The following is a 10078-nucleotide window of genomic DNA, read 5'->3' as shown; positions in this document are numbered from 1 at the left end:
TTTATTTTGTTTATTTACTTGTATGTGGTGCTGAGGATCGAACTCAGGGCCTCGCACATGCTAGGCAAGCGCTCTACCACTGAGCCACAACTCCAGTCCCTGCATTCAATTATTTAATCCATCAAATGGGATTAACCCACTGACAAGGATAAAACACTCATAATCCAGTGTTTTCACCTCTGATCCTTGATGCTTTGCTTCACACAAGTTTTCAGGGGACATTTACAGATCCAAAAAGTAACAGGGGGTATGGAGTGGGAAGAAGTGGAAATCACCAAACTCAAGGACAGGGGTTCAGTGCTGTAGAAAGGTTGGGCTTCTCTGCTCTAGGCTCTTGACCTGACTGTGGGATGATTTTGGTGTCTCTAAGGTCCTGTGTTGTCTAGGAAATGATGTGCACGCTGATTTCCCCAGAGTAGATGGTTCTCACCTCACCTCTGAAGCACGGGGCCACAACCTCTGCTAACAGAGACCCGGTGGGTTGGGCACAGAGAGGACAGAAAATAGGAGAGAGGGTCTGCTCCTGGAGAGGGGTTCAGACATGGGACCACCCTTCCCCATAGTCTCACTCTATGACCCTGCCAGACCCCCGGGGGATGGGCTCAGGGAAACAGATTAGCATGCATGTCCAGGGAAATCAGGAACCTCAGAGCCAGAAAGGATCAGCTGTGCAGAATTACAACATCCATTTCAAACCTCTACCTGAGCAGATGGGCTGGGTTCCTCATGCTGCAGCTGAAACCCTGACTCAAGTTGGTATTTCTTGGAGGGGAAAGCTGACTCCTGCCTGAAGAAGCTGCACAGAGACTCTGCTGCTGGGGTTTCTGCCACCTGAGACATCTAGGTTCCGACTGGGGTGAATTCTGGTGCCCAGCACTGTCCTGGTAGACATGGGTCATCTTCATCAGGGAGGCAGCACATTGATGGAACCCTGATAGGCACAAACTCGACCCTTGCCCACCCTCGACACCCCGGTTTCTTCCCTCTAAGCACATACTCTCTCTGTTCCACATTCACACTATCTGCACTACAATACTCATGCTGGAAGGAGTGTTACAGAGTGTGCAAGAATTACAGACCACCATGCATATTAAGCCAAATTCAAAGGGAGAAAGGTTGTTAGTGATCAAGCCAGTCAAGCGGCTGGGAGCAGCCTCACACCTCAAAGAACTCCCAGCACCTAAATTTTGGAGGCACAGAATTTATAAATAGGCAAAACACACAAGAACAATTGAGGCACATGTAGGTCAGAAAGAACCTGTTGAGGCATATATTGATTACATGCGAGAATTGTTCTGATTACACATTTCTGAGCCATTTTGTTATATATACACATCAAGGCCATAGTCAGGGATGTGGGAAGGGCCTACTGTACTGTCAACATTGATACAGCTGCCAGGAGGCTGGAAAGAAAGCATGTTAAGCAAACATACACTGAAGTCAGGTCAGAACAAAATGGCGTTACTTTGGCTCTTCCATTTCATTCCCCCATTTCTTTTTATAGCACCACAATTCATAAAATCCTTGATTTTGGCTTAGTGGCAGAGAGTGGGTCCTGAGGATCATTATTTTTATGCACTTTTACATAAGAAACCTTTTCATAGCCTTAAGCTTGACTTATTTTTGGTAGGGATGACACAAGTATACATCTTTTATTTAAAAATTTGTTGTTGTTTTTTAAATGTCCATGTAGGACTGTGCTCAGGCTACACTCACCTTCCAGGTAAAGACCAAGTCGGTCAAAACTGACCTTGTTTCTATCTACTCTTTCTTTTGTAAATATTTTTTTAGTTGTAGGTGGACACAATACCTTTTTACTTTATTTTTGTGGTGCTGAGGATCAAACCCAGGGCCTCGCATATGCCAGACAAGTGCTCTACTTTTGTTTTGTTTTGAGCCCCAGCCCCTCTATCTACTCTTCAATGTCAGCTGAAATTCGTCAGGAATTGTTCTTGGGAACTTGTGAGAAGCCTCCTGGCTCCTTAAACTTTTCTCTACCAGTGTTACCACCTGCAAGGATGGGCTGGATTCTGGCTGAGAATATTTGCCTTCTCTTATAAGCATCAGGGCTGTTTCTGTCCCCAATGACCCTCCTCTTTGCAAAATGTGCACTGATTGGCTTCCTGCTCTCTAAGGTCTCCCCTCAATCTCCCTGAGAGCAGATCTGGTGACTCAGGGAGTTGCAGGGTCTAGAGAAGTCCCATTGTTCCCTGAGTTCCAGCTGACCTCAGAGGGCAAAGGCTAAGTTTTTCTCAGCCCTTTTACTTCCTTGACTTTGGTCTCCAAGTTTGGGGCTTTAAACATCCAGTAAACCAGTTTCACCGGTCTTACAGAGGGGGTTATAGGTTATGACTTTAATATCTACAATTTTATAATTACCCCTTTCATTTAATTGGGGTCAGTACTAGTACTTCAATCAACATTATATACTCTCTGTTTTTTAGGTGATGACTTATCATCCCAAATTAACCCAGGTTGTTTTTGTAGAAGCAGTACTTCTGCAAAACACTAACAGGCAGCAGTTATAAAGTTTGCAAGGAAATACAAAACAAAATTAACAGAGCAAAAACATATTTCATTTGTGTAATAGCTATGAACCATTAAAAATGATTGTTATGATCTTGAACCTTTACTTAGTTATACATCATATCTCCTGTTTGAGATCACAGTGATTTTTACAACAAAAATCAATCTTTTGCACATAACTCTAAATGAGTTGAAGTTTAGCTTATTTTGCAGCCGTTTAACATGGAGTCAGGTGCGGGGGAGAGCCTTATCTTAGTGAGGCAGGGCTCTTCACAAATAACACAATACAACATTACATCTGAAACATGAATCAAGGAAAGGCTAAGAGAGCTTTTTAACTTTCCTTTTGTGTGTGGAAAAACTGGAAGAATGTTTCCATGTATTACAGTGTCACCTTTAAACCCATCAGGATCTTCTAATTATCTTTCAAAAATGCATTTAAATTTAAATTTCAGTATGAATCATAACACAAAATTGTGTGTGTGTGTGTGTGTGTGTGTGTGTGTGTGTATATATATATATATATATATATATATATATATATATATAGTTGAGAACAGGTAACTTTATCCAGTTATCAAACATCCAATAACATGAATTAATACCAACCAATTTGTTATTTTCATACAAATCTAAAACTTTTGTTACACATATTTTTAGTTTGGAGAACATCAACTTAGCAACCAGTTCTCCTAATCCTTACATTTAACTAAAGTGCATTTTAGAATTCAGAGTAACAACAGTCACAGATTTGTGTGGGTTAATAAAAACAAAAAGATAGCCTTAAATCTCTTATACGTTTAGGGAACAGTGTAGAAACTGACTTAGTCAAGGCAAATAGATATAAGACAGGTCTTTAAAATTTCGTATAACACTTAGACAAGGCTTAGACAGATATAGTTCTCAGATGTATATATATATATATATATATATATATATATATATATATATATATATATATATATATATATATATATATACCTACTCACATCCATTTTGGGTGTCAACAATATTGTTATAACCTAAATGACAGTTGTTTGTTTAACCAGTTACAATGTAATCATTTAAGACTTTAAAACAGGAACACACCTTAATTTCCTTAAGAATTTACTTTCCCAAGTAATAAAGCCTAACAAATGCAAGAAATTATATTGATAATAGTAGACCAATGTTTCAGACTTTACTGTGCTAATTAGAACCAATTTAATCACAAATACAAACTTTTTGAAATATACCCTTCATTTACATATACCCTCTTGTCACTTTCTCAGAACCTCTTGTCACTTACTCAGTCCCTGTTTTATCACTTACTCAGACCCTCTTTTACTTACTCAGACCTATTTGTCACTTGCATGAACCTTCTTGTCACTTACACAAACCTTTTCTCTTTCCCTTACATCCTAATACAAGCCTTATATCTAATTTCCATCACAAAACTTATGTCTAATTCCCTCCACCAGGCTTATATCTAATTTCCCATCACAAGCAATCTTATAAGTAATTCCCCCATCACAAGCAATCTTATATCTATTTCTCTGCATTTAAATTTATATTTTGTAAACAACCTTCATAAAATTTTGAATTTATACAAATTACTCCATTTTAATAAGATGAAATACTTTATATGTTACTTTCAGTACTCTAATTGAAACTCAGTTGAAATGTTTGGACCCTTTCTTAAATTTATATCTGAAACAGACCTTATGAATGTAATCTGTGCCTTTAGCTTACACAACAAATTTCATCCCAGGAGAGGGTTGGACAATGATTGGGTACTGTTTTTGTCCCAAAGATGGGTATCCTCTGGCCAAATGGGGTATCCTGTGTGATCTTAGAAGGGGAGACTATTCTTGTCTCCGGGTTATAAACTAACAGTGTTGGAACCTATTGCCGCATCCTTGGTGGCCCGCATTCTCCACCTCTCAAGGACAAAAGTGGCTGGAAGGCGGGGCAGAGGCCAGGCTCTCTTTGGCTATTTTTTTTTTTTTTTTTACAATCCAGGCAGCTTTGGCTGGTTCTTGGGCCTAGTTCTGTGCTCTTTAGGTTCTGGCACTGCTGCCCTGCAGGGGTATCCCTGCCCATGCCAGCACCCACGGTGGTGTGGGGGAAACCCGCTTAGCCTTGACCCTGGTGCTGACCGCTTTGGGCCTGTGCAGTGCCCAAGACCCTTGGCCCCCAGTGTGAGGCGGTCGGTATCCATCTGAGCCAGAGGGGGCGGATCCAGGAGCAAGCTGGTGTGACTGGAAATTTCCCATCCTAGCAGCTGCCACACACCTCTGGGACCTACTGGCCAGCAGTGCAAAGAGGGACAACTGTGAAGACAAGTGACAGGACAAATGACAGACAAACTCAGAGGACAGAATTTACATGGACAGGACAAAACTAACAGAAGACAGACTTAGAGGAGGAGTTTACTGGAACTGTCACTATGACACCAGAATGGGGTTAGCACCATTCACAAAGTACAGACCAGGAGAGCAGAGGAGCTCTTCCCACAGGGAGAGGCGAGTACCTCAGGTTGGCTTTCAGTCACCCCTAAATCAAAGTGAGCTCAGAGGAAGTCCAGCTCTCCTTTCCTCAGAACAAATAACAAGAGACCAGACAGGACAAACATATTGACAAGGAGTCGATTTTAGGCTAAGTATCTACCCAGAACCTATTTAGTCATTCATGCAATACAGCAAATCATGTAGTCAGACAAATCTAAAAGCAAGCACCAAACAAAACCAAAGCAAAACCAAATATATCGAGAGAGAGAGAGAGAGAGAGAGAGAGAGAGAGAGAGAGAGAGAGAAGAGAATGAATCAGAACACCAAAATCCTCCGCTACTGGTGCCCCAGTATAATGCCAGAGAACTGGGGAAGTTTCAGGCGCTCCCTTTCTACTGCAAAACCAGAGCTGACTTACCCCCTAGGAGAGTTAGAAGGACCCAATGCTTTTGGTGTCTAGGAATACAGCAGTCACTCCAGACCTCCCCAGATTCAGTAGAAGGTATAGGGCTCCGGGGATTCATCAGGGGGCACGTCCCCTGCATCTTCATCACTGATATGGAAGGTCCAGAGTGAGGCTGAGTCCCCTGGGTGTCCGGTGGTCTTTCTGGGGTCTGCAAAATGTTACGGAGGGTGCAAAAATTAAAGATCACTGCCGCAGTCCGGCTGCAGCAAAATAACCGGGGGGTGACGAACAACTTGTGTAGATTGATACAGCAGGAGTAGGAGCCATTTATTGTAGGACAACAGAGGTATTTATACATTCCACACAGCTTATCTTAATTAACATAAACTAGATACAGCAGTCAACCAATAAGGAATCTCCACACTTAATGGCTCGCTGGCGTTACTTCACAAACCACTCCCTCTGGCAAAATGCCAGGCGCCATCTTGACTTGTTTACAGACTCTAACATATCACCATGCATATTAAGCCAAATTAAAAGGGAAAGGGTCTTTTAATGAGCATGCCAGTCAAGCGGCTGGGAGCAGGCTAACACCTCAGAGAACTCCCAGCACCTGAATTTTGGAAGTACAGAGTTTATAATTAGGCAAAAGCCACAAAACCCACAAGAACAATTGAGGCGCATGTAGGTCAGAAAGACCATGTTGAGACATATTTTGATAACATGTGAGAATTGTTTTGATTACACATTTCTGAGTCATTTGGTTATACACCAGGGCCATAGTCAGGGATGCAGGAAGGGCCTACTGTACTGTCAGCAAAGATACACCTGTCAGGAGGCTGAAGAGAAAGCACGGTAAGCAAACATACAATGGAGTCAGGTCAGAACAAAATGGCATTCTTTGGTTCTTTTTCATTTCAGGAATACACTACACCAGTAGCCACTGTTGGGGCAGAAACTTCCAACTCTAGGGGAATAAGATCGTGCACTAGAAAATTCCCTCGGAGCTGAATAGAAAGAGGTCATGCACTCCCGGTCGTGTGGGCTTGGGCTTTCCTGGAGAGCCCTAGGCCCTGGCCTGCCTCTTCATGCTGTTGCACTCAGGGTAAAGTCTAGAGGTGGCTGATCCATGTGCCTGTGCTTCATTCAGCTGCACCTTTGGAGCCCTGAGCCACATGTCACTTCAGCTGGCACCTGGGCTCCGGCTTGTTCATTTCAAACATGATCTTATACCCAGAGGACAGAAAAGATGGTCACCATCCCAGACCCAACCAGGGCAGAAGGGGTGTAAGAAGCCCAGCAGTTAGCAAGAGGCTTCCAGAGCAGCCATTCCAGCCTGTGTGGAAACCCAGCAGGTGGAATTCCCGGGGGTGAGGTGTCATCCACACCATCAGTCACTGTGGTGTGTCACAACTGTGGATTCTTGTCCTTACTGTCACAAACTCCTGGGTCAACTCGGATAACTTTAGGTCTGTCCGTCTTCAATCTCCGAGAACCCCTTTCCCCAGCCACAGTTCCTCATCCTCCATTTCATGTTAGAATGACAGCAGTGCCAGGGTCTGCTAGGTTTGGTTGTGCATGTTGTGGCGTCCAGGGTGGCCTTGCAAACTATACCAGGGTACAAATCCAGGGTGCGTGTTTCCTGATGACATCGTGAACTGGGACCTGCTGTTGCACAGGGCAGAAGTCCCTGGTAACCACCACTCAGAGTAAGAATCACAGATTTGGCAGCCTTAGGCACTCCTGTATGCCCCACCTCAAGCACCTCCCCGTCCCTAGACCTTAGGGTCCCCTAATCGTCAGCTCTCCTGACTTTTCCAAGAGTCATTTATTTCTTCTAAAAGGATGAAACTTAGATCTTCAAGAAGACCCCCACCAAGATACAAAAATTAAATTAGATCAAGTTACGTGTGAGATGATAATTGCACAAAACACAAACCTACAATTTGGCAAGTAATTATAAAGAGGTGAAGCCTGGTGTTCACTACTGTGCTATAGAGACCATATATTGTACCTTCAGAAGTCCCATTTGAGTCCCTTTCTGGGAAGGGAGCCAAATGCAAAAGGCTCCTTCTATATCATCCCATTTATATGACTTGAAAAACACAGGAAAAATGGATCGGTACTTGCCTGAGCATGGGGGTTGAGTGAAGTGGTTAACTACCTCATGGCATGAAGGAACGTGGGGGTAAGGGAAATGCTGTAGAGGTTGTGATGGTGCTTCCATAATGGTATGCACTCAAAGAAAGCCAAGGTCTAGCCGGGTGCGGTGGCACACACCTGTCATCCCAGCCGTTCTGGAGGCTGAGGCAGGAGGATCCAAGTTCAAGCCAGCTCGGCAACTTAGCAATGCCCTAAGCACCACAGTGAGACCCTGTCTCTAAATAAAATACAGTAAGTGGGCTGGGGATGTGGCTTAGTGGTTAAGTGCCCCAGGAGTTCAATCCCTGGAACCAGCAAAGATCTATGTATGTCAATTATATCTCCATAATCTTGACTGTAGAAACACTGTTGCCTAAACCTTATTTCTCAAATGGATGTTGAAATTGAAATTTAGTAATTCCTTTAAATATGAGGATTTTGTTCTCTCTTAATGTGTTAATACCCTGAATTATATTACTTTATATTCTGAAGTAAATAAAATGTTTTCTTAGATGAATCCAATTTAATCATGCCTTATTATTCTCTGTCTTCCTGGTTACAGCCTGTAGTTTGCTAACATTCTGTTTCTGTTTTTTTTTTTTTTTTTCCTTCTATGTAATTAGTGTGTCTTTGACCTGGGGTTTTCCTGACTCCAAACATTTGTGTCAGGATTATGGACATTTATTATGTTATTTTATTAAGTTAGGGATGTCTTATTCCTACCTCATCAGATGGGGTGGGAAGTGTCTTCCCTTTGCAATTTCCTGGGAGATTTTGTGTTCTGGTGAAGATATTTAGCCCTGGGATAGTATAAATATTAAGTAAGCAGGTGTGTCAGTGTTTTGGTAGGCTTATATGGATCGTACTGTAATAAACACAGGAATTCAGGTATCTCCTTGATATGCTAATTGTATTTCTTTGGGTATATATACGCAGGAGAGGGATCCCTGGATAATATGATGGACTTGGTTTTAGTTTTTAAAGGAACTTCAATGCAGTTCTCCATAATGTCTCTGGTGATTTACATTCCCATCAATAGTGTGTGAGGGTTCCTTTTCTACCACATCCTTGCTGACACTTGTTATCCTGTCTTTTTGATGTAGCCATTCTTATTGGGCTGAGGTGGTATCTCACTGCAGTTCTGATTTGCATTTCCCTGATGATTAGTGATGTAGAGTATTTTTTTCATATACCTGTTGGCCGCTCATGTGCTTTCTTTTGCAAAATGTCTTTTTAGGTCGGTTGGCCATTTTTCAATTTGGTTATTTTTGTTGTTGTTGTTGCTTATGAGTTTTCTTGAATTCCTCATATAAGCCAGATATCAGCCCCAAAGTAGCAGCTCATCAGATGTACAGTTTGAAAATATTTTCTCCACTCTGTAGGTTGTATCGCCCCCCTGTGGACTGTTTCCTCTGCTGTGCAGGAACATTTTAGTAATTCCATTTGTCTAGTTTTGCTTACATTTTTAGTGCTCTGGGGACCCTATCCAGAAAATCATTGAGTGTACCAATGTCTTGAAGTATTTCCCCTACGTTTTCTGCTGAAAATTTCTGAGTTTCAGGCCTTATGTTGAAATCTTTTTCCCATTTTGTGTTGGCTTTTATACAGGAAAAGGATCAAGAATCCATCATCTGCACATGAATGTCCACTCTCCTTGGAACTATTTATCGAAGAAGTTGTCCTTCCTCTGATGTATGTTTTTGCTGAGAGTCAGTTGGATGTGGATGTATGCATATATTTCTGGGATCCCTATTCTGTTCCATTGCTTTGTGATTGATCTTGATGTCAGCCCCATTCTGCCTTGGTAACTACACTCCTTGTAGTATGACTTTAAGTCAAGTACTGGTGTGTCTCTAGGTTTGTTATTTTTGCTCAATATTCCTTTGGCTATTCAGGGTTGTTTCTTCTTCCCTGTGAATTTTATGCTTTGTTCTTAGAGTGTCATTGATATTCTAATGAGATTGCATTCAATATGTAAATCACTTTGGGAAATAGGGACTTTTTTCAAGGCATAATCTTATCATGTTGCTCAGGTTGACCTTAAAATCACAATTCTCCTGCTTCACCCTTCTGCACGCCTCTGACTAGAAGTGTACCTCACTATGCCTGGTTAATTATGGACATTTTTACATTATTAACTCTTCTAATGCAGTAACATGGGAGTTCTTCCAATGTTTTATCTTCTTCAATCTTTTTCATCAGTGTCTTAAAATTTTCATTCTAGCGGCAATACATTTTCTTGGTTAAATTTTTGTTAGGCATTTTTGGTAGCTATTCCGAATGGAACTGATTCCATGATTTCTTTCTCAGCAAATTTGTTATTATTGTCTGCTGAGGCAGGCAAAATGGCTGAATAGAGGTACCTAGCACTCACCTGCTCCTCCAAAAAGAATCAAAGTAACAGGTGCATGTCAAGGTGAGTGACCATGGGTGGACACTGGAATTCAACAGTAGAGAAATTGAAAACCTTGTAAAATGTGGAGAGCTGGGGCAGCCCTATGATAAGAGAAACCAA

The sequence above is a fragment of the Marmota monax genome, unplaced genomic scaffold (genome assembly GCF_021218885.2).
Source record: "Marmota monax isolate L192 unplaced genomic scaffold, Marmota_monax_Labrador192_F-V1.1 WCK01_AAM20220418_F8-fsc00364, whole genome shotgun sequence".
Taxonomy (NCBI): Eukaryota; Metazoa; Chordata; class Mammalia; order Rodentia; family Sciuridae; genus Marmota; species Marmota monax.
Note: the sequence above shows the minus strand (reverse complement) of the source record.